The sequence below is a fragment of the Engraulis encrasicolus genome, chromosome 13, assembly GCF_034702125.1.
Source record: "Engraulis encrasicolus isolate BLACKSEA-1 chromosome 13, IST_EnEncr_1.0, whole genome shotgun sequence".
Taxonomy (NCBI): domain Eukaryota; kingdom Metazoa; phylum Chordata; class Actinopteri; order Clupeiformes; family Engraulidae; genus Engraulis; species Engraulis encrasicolus.
This window is the reverse complement of record NC_085869.1, coordinates 34,222,322-34,235,082: the sequence shown is the minus strand read 5'-3', so window position 1 is coordinate 34,235,082 and position 12,761 is coordinate 34,222,322. Positions and strand designations below refer to the sequence as shown.

Sequence of the window (12,761 nt, the reverse complement as noted above, 5' to 3'; positions counted from 1 at the left end):
CATTCACCAAGTATCTCCTATAATAACTTTGACCTTGAAAAAAAGTATGTTCCACTAAATATAAATCTGTAGATTTTTAATATGTCATTTAGACATAACCTACCTGGGGTTACAAAAAACTTGAAATGATAACTATTGCAATTTGTCCCAGGTCAACCTTGGCCTATAATGGGTATCTCTGATAGTCCAGATTCCAGAAGTTGAATGCATAAGGAGTGTACATAGGGCCTATGCTACTGTAGGTAGGCCTATTGTGCACAGGAGAATGAAGTAGGCAAATCCGCATTTGGCCACATGGTGGCAATAGAGGATTACGGTATAAATCTATTCAGACTAATACTAGAAGTGGCCTATGCATAAAGTTCTTGATGACAATTCTCTGCCAAATGTTACCTCTGCCAATGTTTTCGGTCGCGTTGGTTTGTTTGTCTGTTTGTCTCTCTGTCAGCAGGATAACTCAAAAAGTTATAAACAGATTGTGATGAAATTGTGGAGTTGTTGGAAATAAAGGAACAAGTGATTTTTTGTAAGTTATAAGAGCAGAGTAGAGTTCTTTTATTAATCCAGAGGGAAATTAAGGTGTCTCACAACTTACGATAGATACAATACATACTGTAGATACAAGACATAAAGACTTTATAGCCTACACATTATTGCACATTGCAGTAAACATAGCATATACAAATATGCACAGGGGATATGCCAATCACCATGGGGGCAGGATATATGCCAATGTTTAGTGCTGCCAGGGAAAGTGACGTGCCAACCAGCCCTGACATTGTTCAGAGGCAGCATAAACTTCTACCACATTTAAAACCCAAAGGCCCATCAGCTTGTGATACATCATGGGACCAGCTCCAGCTCACAGGGATATGCCCAGCCACTGCACTCGGGAAATTTTACAACCAGCGTGCCCCTAAAAAAGGTGCTTACATCTGTGGGAAAAGGGCACATAGACCAAAGACACAATACCGTTTTAACACTGCTGCTTATACTTTCAATACATTGAATTCAAACAAACATTGGCACATGCAACCATCAAACAGATATAGCCTACTTTATAGTCATTTGTGTGTGTGTGTGTGTGTGTGTGTGTGTGTGTGTGTGTGTGTGTGTGTGTGTGTGTGTGTGTGTGTGTGTGTGTGTGTGTGTGTGTGTGTGTGTGTGTGTGTGTGTGTGTGTGTATATGTGTGTGTGTGGAATATGTGATTGTTCACATTTTTCTAATGATACTAGCATAGCGCAGTGCTGGGAAGATACAGAAAAACATAGCGCTGTGCTGTGGGAAGATACAGAAAGCACTTCTGTGACCCTATATCATGGAATTAAGGCAAAATCTGTGAAACTACCCCGTATTTTGTGTCAAAAGCGGACGTGTTAGTTTCACAGAATTCTGAGAGATCTGGTTGCATCCAACGACACCATGGGGGCCTCACCTGTCACCAAGCCCACGCTGCTGTGAGAGACACCCACCACTTTCCATCCTCATGGCACTTTATCAGACGCCTTCAGTCGAACACTGTCACCAATGCCGATTTCTGTATCAGGAAGAAGAGGTTAGATTGGAGAAGTTATTCCACATGAATGGTGCTCGCAGAATTGCCCCGTGCGCTCAGACAATGCTGATGTGAAAGAGCACGCTCCAGGCCCAGGTCCCTGCATGCTCACGCTGTTGTACAGTATCCAAGAAGATGTTATGTGGATATTTTTGAAAACGCTTTGGTTTTGGCCACTCATTTACATGCAAACAGAGCTTTAGAAAGTGCATTTCAAATTGAATCTTGTAATAAAACAAGAATATTTATGTACTTGCAATATACACGAACACAATCATATACAAACCTCTCTTTGGAACGAGAGCAGTGCTGCCACCAGCCTGGGAAACTGTAAGAATGTAGGTGTTCGGCAAGGTGGATGGAAGTTGACGCAGAGACAGAGTTTGGTCAAATGTTCAAGAGTTTACTGAGTTACCCAAAGCAAATACAATACAAGACAGTATTTGGAGAAGGCGCGTTCTGGCTCTCCGATTGTCTGCAAGCTGGTTTTAAGGAAAATGTCCCCCTACTTCTAATTGGTTATTCCTAAGTGTCCTCTTGTTTATGATTGGTTCTCTTTAACCTGTCCTTCAGCCCTATCTTGTGGTCACCTAACCTTACTTGACAGTTTTGCGAAATATGATCTGGAAGTGTGGTCAGGATGTATTGTGGTTATTCAGGCCCAGACATCTGCTGGAACCAAACTGTGTTTAGGGAACTTACTACATGATGTCTGGTATCGGTCTAAGATGATCTATTAGTTGCTCAACTGTTCTGTATTTTAGCTGTACCCTGCAGTGCCCTCTGCATAACCTTGTTTGACCTTTTTCTGTTAGTGTATGCCCTATGCCAAAGCTTACATGTTACCTGCCTATATTTCTATTATATTTCTATTATTCCTACAGAAACAGAGGTATCATCTTTGCAATCTGTATCGAAATAAATAATATCAATTTTTAAAGCATTGTGCAATCCCCAACACTTATTTCACCAATATAGAAATTGGGAATTCATAAATCAATGCAGAGTTCAGCACAGCAAAATGATGGGTTCTAAAATGGCTGACCTTGACTAAACTTCAGCAACATCTTCTCAATGTCCTTGAGGGCAGGTGTGATGATGTCAGTGGAGGATAAATGTGGAGTGAAAGTTATGCTGGAGATCTCAGACACAGGGGCAGACCAGCAGGAATCAAAGCTCTGTTAGAGAGAGAGAGAGAGCGAGAGAGAGAGAGAGCGAGAGAGAGAGAGAGAGAGAGAGAGAGAGAGAGAGAGAGAGAGAGAGAGAGAGAGAGAGAGAGAGAGAGAGAGAGAGAGAGAGAGAGAGAGAGAGAGAGAGATCATGTAAAAAGGTCACAATTGGGGCATACACTACATTTAACAGATGATTGTTTTACCTTGAGGAAATCTATATGATCCTCAGTCTGTAGCAGTTGGTCCCTCTCAGCATCTCTGCTCTTCAGTTTAGCAATCTCCATCTCCAGCTGCTCCAGGAGTCCTTCAGCTCGACTCACCTCTGCCCTCTCCTGGGCTCTGATCGACTCTGCCACCTCAGAGCGTTTCTGCTCCAAGAAGCTGATCAGCGCAGTGAAGATCTTTTCAGATTCATCAACAGCCTTCTTTGCAGAGGCCTGGTAGCAGAGTAGATTCAAAATATTTGAATGTCGCTCAAGAATAACTGAAAGTGGCAGACTGTGATCACACATCTGTAGCATACAGGCAGTTGTCCACGGGAACTCATGGATCGGGTCCAACCAGGATTATATTCCTATACCCCTGCACCTCTCACCCACTTATCTCCTCCCCCACGCTTCAATCCACAAAACTGAAAAGAAAAGTAGACCCGAGGGCACCGTGGCTCAGAGGGCTAGGGGGCCCTCCCATGAAGACAGGGACCTAGGTTCGAATCCGACCCAAGGTCAATTCCAGATCTTACCCTGTCTTTCTCTGCCACACATTTCCTGCTGTCACCATCTTCAACTGTCCAATCTCAATACAGGCTAAAAAGCCTAAATATTAAAAAGTAGGCTTGCATCATGCATAATGAAGTATAAAATTACAACGGTCTATAACTTTTTATAGATTATACATATAATTATACATGTAATATATAGGCCTACTGTAACTGTTTTAAATTAATTACCTGTAGAGTTTGTAGGGTCTGTTGGACCTGTTGCAGCTCCTTCTCTCTCTGCTTTATTTGATTCTTGGTATCCCCCCTCATCTGTATCAAGCTTTTCTTTGGATATGTAGAGAATGGGCAGGAATCGTTAGATATATATATTTCATATTTTGGCAGGTTGTCACGTCACATAATTGTACTATAAATCAGTAAATCATTTTTTGTAACAGACACTGGGGCACAGCCGCCATGCAACCTAAAACGAAAAGCATAGCCACACTTCGAAGACACATGCTTACTTTCTGCCCAGCTTGGCAGAGCTCAGTGAGAGGTCACTTACCTGGTGTGGCCCCACTGCCCGGGGGTACAGCAGCTCTGTAACCTGGCCAGCATTGACTTTTGACTTTTGACTTGTGCTTGGTGAGATATTGAATTAAACTTCTACAGTATCATCAATGACATCTTGCGGTGTCATCACAAAGCCACAAGCACAAGGGAGGACGGGAGTTTGGAAAATGGATTGGAAGTACTGTAGTGACCTAACTTCCTAACAATGCATAATAATACATGGTAGTAATATAGGCTTGTACACATACTGTACCTGTTTGTCAGTCGATTCGACTGCAGCTGAGACAGTGTTATGACCCTTGTGGAAGTCCATTGAGCAGAGCACACAGATGAGCTTCTGGTCTGTGCGACAGAACACCTCAAAGATCCTGTCATGCTGAGAGCAGATCTTCTCCGTAGCTGTGAGGTGGCATTCACCAGCTTGTGCTTGCTCAGGCGAGGCACTTCATAGTGAGGCTGGATGTGAACTTCACAATAGGACAGTAGACATGACAGACAAGACTTGATGGCTTTATACTTTTTCTCACTGAAATCACACTCCACGTCAGCTGGTCCAGCGTAGCGAGGAGATTCAGCACCAGACTGGATTTCAGGTTTCTTTAGCTTTTCCACAACTTCAGCCATCATTGTGTTTCTGCCCAGGATAGGTCTCGGGATGAAGGTTTCTCTGCACTGGGGGCAGCTGTAAACACCCTTCTGGTCTTCCTTGTTCCAGCACCCTGTTATGCAGCTCATGCAGACACTGTGTCCGCAGGGAATCGTCACTGGGTCTTTTAGCAGATCCAGACATATACAACAGTTGAAGTCATCCTGAGACAGAAACACACTCGCCATTGTTCCCTCTCTTACTGCTGGACAAGTATTGACTGCCAAGAAGTCTGGAAATGATTCCGCTTTGTCAGAAGTGGGTGTGTGTTATCTTATGACTCTTTGCCTTTGTCACAGAGATTCAGAAATATTCCATGAATCTTATTTCATGCAATAAAGAACAGTACATGTGTGTATAAATGCATTGCTTCTGTGGAGTTTAAAGTCAAATCCAGCATCAAACTGGATCAAAGAAAATCACAATAGCAGATAGGCAATACATATGACTCACATCGGACGTCTAGAGTTTATAAGTCATGCTCTATGTGTCTGTCCAAAGATCAACTCCATTAGGTGTGTCAGTAGTCAGGCCCGCTGACAGGGGCGGAACAAACGGGTCAGTTGTCCCGGGCCCAGGGAGAAAGGGGGAGGCCAGAATTGGGTCCCATTACATATGGACTGAGAAGGAGGGTCTTTCAGATGATTTTGCCTGGGACTGGACTGGTCAAAGCTATCAGCACCCCTGCCCACAGTTCCTCACTGATCGTTCTCGTCTCTCCATAACAGCAACACAATCTGCCTCTTGTTGATTTCTGTTTTCAGAAACTTTGAGATGCCTCCATTCCCCATGCTTTATAAATGAAACATGTGTGTAATATTTTTAGAATTTATTTCCAGAATTGACATTACCCATTCAAAAATGGTATCTTTTTCATGAATATTTACCACAACTATCAGGTAAGTATTCATTATGATTTGGAAACTTACTTTCACACATAAAATGTGCACCTTCTCCATGTCTGCAATTTTTGACTTCCAGTAATAGACATCTTTGACTGTAAAACATAGCCTACTTGGCCCAGTAGATATTAGTTTATTTTCGTAAATATTCATGAAAATAGAAAAGTTGGGAATTGGCAGCATAATTGCAATCAGGGCCGCTGACAGCTTTGGCCAGGCCTGGGACAAAGTCATCTGAAGGGCCCCTAATCCAATACATTCAATGATGTGTGAGATAGTGTTATCAATAGTGTATCAATAGTGCCTAAACTCAAATTTCCTGAATTACAAACATAAAAACACAAGACAGGATTATTGTATTGTTGTCACATTGATGCAAGCTTCTTTCAGTAGTTTTCCTGTAGTCAAATCATCTCCTGCTGCAGCGTTGGTCTTGTGTCCTGGCAGCTATGTGTGTGTGTGCCGAGTAATTTCAAATCAAACTGAAGCAAGCTCATCGTCTTGTGCACATTTTTGAAAGGAACAGTTCACCCATTTTTGATTTTCACATATTTGCAGTATTTCCAAGCATTGTTCATGAACGTGCATATCATTTTCTTCTCAGTGTTTTCAGTACTTAAATTTATTGGATCAGAATTATTAGCATAGCTTAGCATAATCACTGGAAGTGTATGGGGGCAATAGCATCAAGCCACAAGTGATCACAGGACGGGATTAAATAGCTGTTTTGCACTCTGCTAGCTGTTTTGCACTCTGGTGAATTTTAAATTAATTTAAAAGTAGTTTATAAGTACATTTGAGGATGTTTTGTTTGCCCCCATAGACTTGCATTGCTACGCTTAATTTGGCTACCGTTTAACTAGGCAATGCAAACATATAGACAACAATGATATGTACATTCATGAATGTGGAATATTACGGCAAATGTTTGAAAATCAAGAAAGGGTAGACTGTTCCTTTAAATGTGCAGAGTTAACCGCATCGTGAAGACAAGTTCTCATCTTCCGTACTTCGTCAACGTTGATCGACAGCAACAAATTTGAGTGCGCCTAATAAGAATGGACCTAGCGTACAACCCCGCTTTTTGGTGCTCACGCCACAGGAAGCGAAGACATTTTTGGGTCACCTGACGACTCATATCATTGGCACGAATTGAACATAAACCCCATTTATATTTGACCACTAATAATAACAGTTGTGGTCAACACATTGTGCTGACCCTTCGCCTTTACCTGAGTTTGACCAAAGGTTAATCAATCCAGGAGTGTTCTATTATTTTGGGGCTTTTATTTCAACAGGATAGTTGAGAAATGGCAGGAAGTGGACTGGGGGAAGAAATTGGGCATAGCAAAATGGGAAATCACACAAACAACCCCAAGCAACTTGGGGCCTATACAGTATACTACAAAGCTGGTTCAGGATAATTTAAGGTTTAGTTAAGAGGTAAATCATCTAATAGCATGGAGTCCTCATTTTCTTAAGAAAATCTCTTGTATTAGATGATTTACCTCTTAACTTAACCTTAACTTATCCTGAACCAGCTTTGTAGTACAGCCCCTGAAAACAAAATTCCTCCCCAAGGTTGGGCTATCAGAGTACTAGGCTACCATGCAACAGGCAGAGACAAAATGAAACAAAATCTATCACTGTCACAAATATATATTTTTTAAATGATGAGATTTTTTATTTTAAATGAGAGAGGATGACAATAAAAGTTAAATGTCTGTCTCTTTGGAGAGGGAGAGAAGAGTGCACATTTGAAACTGTAAGCCTTCGCAGAGCGCAACAGTTTGTTGATATAGTGCCACTTCTGGCCTTTAGAGGGAGATAGAGGTCCATAAAAGATGAGAGCGGCAGACAGATATTTCATGAGGCCATTTGCCACAAGTAGGCCTACTTCACTGAGGCTACTTCGGGCTATATGAGGCTCATCCTGATCTTATATAATGTTGTGTACAAATATACTGTCAGTGATCCTTCCCCTTCCCAAGTGAAACATCCCAAGTTACCATTTTTTAGTGAAGTTAATGACGTTGTCCAATCACACTCAGTGTCATTTTTACAGCCTTTAAATTCAAACCACAGGGGAAAAAACCTCCAATGGACCATACACTGTTGTGGACACATGGTGGTATTGCCTCCGATGGTACAGATGCTTGTTTGGCAACCAGAAGTTTGTAGGTTCAAGCCCTGCTCCACCTGACCTCCATCAATGTGTCCTTTAACAAAGATCCTTCACCCCAAATTTCTCCTATGTGGCAGGGTGGTACCATGCATGGAAGCCATGGCCACCACCGGAGTGTGAATGGGAAAAATGTGAGGCATACATGTAAAGCACTTTGAATGCTTAAAGGAGAGGAAAAGCGCGATATGAATGCAGTCCATTACATGTGCATACTATGTCCAATCGCTTAAAGGGACACTGTGTGAGATTTTTAGTTGTTTATTTCCAGAATTCATGCTGCCCATTCACTAATGTTACCTTTTTCATGAATACTTACCACCACCATCAAATTCTAAGTATTCATTATGACTGGAAAAATTGCACTTTTCATACATGAAAAGGGGGATCTTCTCCATGGTACGCCATTTTGAATTTCCAAACATAGCTGCAAAAATGACTCTACTTGGACCATACTAGGAAATATTTGTTAATTACTTGGTAAACTTTCATGTAAAGATCAATTTTGGCTATAGGCAGCCCAGTTTCAATGAGCAGCATAGTTGCAATAGGGCCTACCTTTTTTGACCATTTCCTGCACAGTGTACCTTTAAGGCCAAGATAGGCACAAGCTTGTGCTTTTCAAGTGATTGTGTAATAAAGAAATTATGCACTGGTGGTTGCTATGAACATTAAAGTGCACTGGAGGCCCAGTATTACTCTGATGTTGAATAGCCTACTTGTAGACAGGGTATATCTCGGTGAGGCAATTATGACATGTTAGTGTCGTTGAGTGAAGCATAGAGAAGAGTAGATGTTTTATTAAAGCCAGAGGACATGAATCATATGGTAGGCCTATGTCAATAATAATGACAGTCATGGAAAGTAGAGCAAGACTGTGTGATAAAGAAAGCAGCTGAGCTTTTTTTATTTACTTTTTGCACGACACAGGTTAGGCCTTGTATGTAGGCCTACAAGTGTAGGCCTACTGAAGGTGTCCCTACTTTAGGACACAAACTCTTTCATGTGTTTCTTGAAGGCTAATAAATTCACTCTTGATGTGGCAGCCTTTGTTGTCTCCCTGACCTACACAGCCTGGATTGTAAGTAGTTAGTCACGATGCATATTTAATCTGTCATCAGAGCCATTAGAGGCTGCGGAAAGCGGCTTACGACATTTGATAGCCACAAAGGAAATTGGACTTGTTTTTGAAGGAGGTCATGTTTTTCTCTTTGACACGTCTCTGTGAAGAAGGCCAGGAGATGGGGATGATTTTTATTAGGTCTATTAGGCAATTATTATTATTATTATTATTATTACCATCATCATCGTCATCATCATCATCATCATCAATAATAATAATAATAATAATAATAACAATAACAATAACAACAACAATAATAATAATAATAGCCTAATAATAATAATAATAATATAATAATACCAATAGTGTTATGCTATTGTTGTTGCTATTGCTATTATTATGTTGTTGTTTTAAGATGATCTCATAGGCCTATTTCAAATACTGTTAGATATCACATTATCACATGTTTTATTCACATTCTGGACTGAATCACATGATAACACAAGGCAATAGCCTGGTGAGGAAAACACACAAAAGGCTACATGCCATGATGGGATGCCATAACAGTAACTTTATGTTTAGCTCGATATACTAACACCACTGGATAATAACGCTAGGCTAGTAGACAGGTCATCAGCTGGGAAAATTAGGCCTTTCGTCCTACCGCACTTTTCTCTGTGGATTACTGACCAGAAGGCCTATAAGAAGAAATTAAAACATGGGGCCACGTCAATCTTTGCTCAGAATTCAGTATGGCCGCCATTTTCCAAAATGACTTGTTTTCATGCATTATTACATTGTACTATAAGGTGATGTTCATGAATGACTAACTACTTTCAGCACTATTCTGTCCTATTTCCTTACATACATTTTTACAAAGGTTGACTAAATGAAAATAAAGTTGGCCACCTTGCAATATCCAAAGGAAAGTGCTGAAAATAATTATTGAAATGCAAATACAAAGTCTATGGCTGGGAAAATTAGGCCTATTGTCCTGTCAGGGTTTTCACAGTGGGTTACAGACCAGAAGGCCTATTGAAAAAGATTCACCAGCTGGTTGCCATCTCAAAGATGCTTCAAAATTCAAAATGTTCTCTGTTTTTCAGAATGGCAGAATTTCATACATTTTTCTCAATACTGTAAGACCATAATTATCAATACAGACGACCTATTTTCAGTGAAATGCTGTCCTATCTCCTATCTACAGACGTGAGTACAAAGGTTGGCAACAGAAAGATGTAAATATATATCTATCTTGCCCCTTTGAAATATCCTAAGGATTGTTGTCAGAAAATGATTGAATTACACATACACAGTTGACTTCTGAAAAAAGGCATATTGACCTGCCAAACTTTTCACATTAGATTACTGACCAAAAGTTTTTCAGGCCTACATTTTTTTGCATAAAGCAAGGGTGAGTGTGTGTGCGCGTATCCCCCGCTCATCTTTCCCCTGCTCTACAGTGTCTTTCCCCCACACACTATTCTGCCTCCCCCACCCCCTCACTCATCTCCCCCCACACACTATTCTGCCCCACCCACCCCCCACACACTATTCTGCCCCCAACCCCCTCACTCATCCCCCCCATGCTACTCTGCCCCCCCATCCCTCACTCACCCCCACTATTCTGCCCCCCACGCTCACCCCCCCCCCCCCCCCCCCCTGACTCATTCTCCCCCCCCCCCCCACAAAATACTCGCCCACCCCCCATCCAATGTGAAAAGTTTGGCAGGTCTAACGCCCACCCCCCCCCCCCCACACACACCACACTATTCTGCGCCTCCCCGAAACCCTCCACACTATTCCCCCCCACCACTTCACTCATCCCCCACACAGTATTCTGCCCCCCACCCCCCACTCTGCCACCCTACCCCGCTCACCCCTCGTTCATCCCCCCGCTCCTCCACATCATTCGGTCCCCCTACCCCCCACCTTACCCCCCCAACACACACACACACACACACGGTCTACTGTGTCTATGTCAGTGTACAAAGTATGTAAAGAAGCACACTGGCCACACACACACTTGAGAAAAGCGCACTCAGGCACACACACACACACACACACACACATACAAACGCACGCGCACACACACACGCGCACACACGCGCACACACGCGCACACACGCGCACACACACACACACACACACACACACACACACACACACACACACACACACACACACACACACACACAGACACACACACACACACACACACACACACACACACACACACACACACACAGTTTGGCAGGACAATATGCCTTTTTTTCAGCAGTCCACTGTGTTTGTGAAATTCAATCATTTGACAACATTCCTATGGATATTTCAAAGTGGCAAGATATATATATTCATGCCTTTTTCTAGACAACCTTTATACTCACGTCTGTAAGGAGATAGGACAATTTAACTGAAAAAAGGTAATCTTTATTGATGAGTATGGCCTTACAGTATTGAGAAAAATGTGTTAAAGTCTGCCATTCTGAACAACAGAGAACATTTTGAATTTTGGAGCAGATATGGCCCCAGGTTTTAATCTTTTTCAATAGGCCTTCTGGTCTATAATCCACTGTGAAAACCCAAGCCAGGACAATAGGCTTAATTTTCCCAACCATAGACTCTGTATGTGCACTTCAATAATTATTTTCAGCACTTTCCTTTGGATATTGCAAGGTGAACAACTTTATTTTCATTTGTTTTAGTTTAGTCAACCTTTGTAAACATGTATGTAAGGAAATAGGACAGAATAGTGCTGAAAGTAGTTAATCGTTCATGAATATCACCTTATAGTACAATGTAATAATGCATGAAAACAAGTAATTTTGGAAAATGGCGGCCATATTGAATTCTGAGCAAAAATTGACGTGGCCCCATGTTTTAATTTCTTCCAATAGGCCTTCTGGTCAGTAATCCACAGAGAAAAGTGCGGAAAGGCCTAATTTTCCCAGCTGATGACCTGTCTAATAGGCACTGGAACTAGAACTGCCCTAGTCTACATCCGACGTCGTGGTCACATGTCTGTCAGCGAGAGGGAAAGGAGTCCGCGCTTGACATGGCCTTTGGCGGCACGGTGTATTGTTGCTAGGAGGCAGCAGGCTACCAGACAGGGCAAGATCAAGACCATCTCGTGGATTCTTTCACCAAGGGTTCTTCTCTCAAGACAGCGGTCTCACTTACAAGTTTAACATCTGCAGGACCAGGTACGGAATGACTGCACATGTTTGAGTGTCCAGTACCAGAAATATGCGTACATGAATGCTGTCTAATAATCTATGAAACGCTAACCACTCTGTATTACTGGTGAAGCGAGGATGACTCGCTTGTAGTGAACATGTGAAAGGTGAACGTTAGCTGGCAAGCTAACTAATATAGCGAATTTATTTTTTCTGATGCTCAACAAAACCTCAATGTGACAACCTCGTAAGATGCAGTGTTGTAAAATTCCTGTCAAATCTGCTCTGTTGGGGGGAAAAAGACAAACGAGGTGATCACCATTAGCCTTGCGGTAAGAGACCGGGGTGTTGCAATACCTAATTTACATATGTAGCTAGCTCGCTACCTCACCTAACTTGGTGCTTTGTACTGTGCCATTCTGCCAGGCCGATAAATGTCACTTTGCAAAGTGTCCGTGCTAAGTCCTCTTATTTCGTCGCTGTTGTAAGACCTCATTTTTTGAGCTAAATGTTATTAATTGTTCAGTGCAACTTTTGAGCTAGCTTGCTGCTTCTGTGCTCACCCGAAAACTAGTATCCCAAGCCAGCTAGCCGATGCCGCCACATGGGTAATGGCAAGTCCTGCTAGTTTTAGCTCAGTAGCGTATTACACACCGCTTGGCGGTGAGGAGTTTTCTAAGCGCTCTTTGCTGTTGGCCGCAACTTGGCATCATGTGGACACAGCAGTTCTGAACCGTGTAACTTAGTTCTCGCCAACGCTAGTTTCGAGCCACGGCCGGTGAAATTAG

The 12,761-nt window shown here is 42.2% G+C and overlaps 1 protein-coding gene and 1 pseudogene across 1 annotated transcript in view; one reads left to right on the top strand and one right to left on the bottom strand.

The window, feature by feature from the left end:
• Positions 1-572: 572 nt before the first annotated feature.
• LOC134461714 (E3 ubiquitin/ISG15 ligase TRIM25-like) lies at positions 573-4,866 on the bottom strand (annotated as a pseudogene).
• Positions 4,867-11,791: 6,925 nt separating this feature from the next.
• ttll4 (tubulin tyrosine ligase-like family, member 4) overlaps positions 11,792-12,761 on the top strand; it is a 49,483-nt gene continuing 48,513 nt past the window's right edge. The window contains exon 1 of the mRNA XM_063213776.1: positions 11,792-12,000. The gene's annotated coding sequence lies outside the window, so the exon portion shown is untranslated. The remainder of the gene's footprint in view (positions 12,001-12,761) is intronic.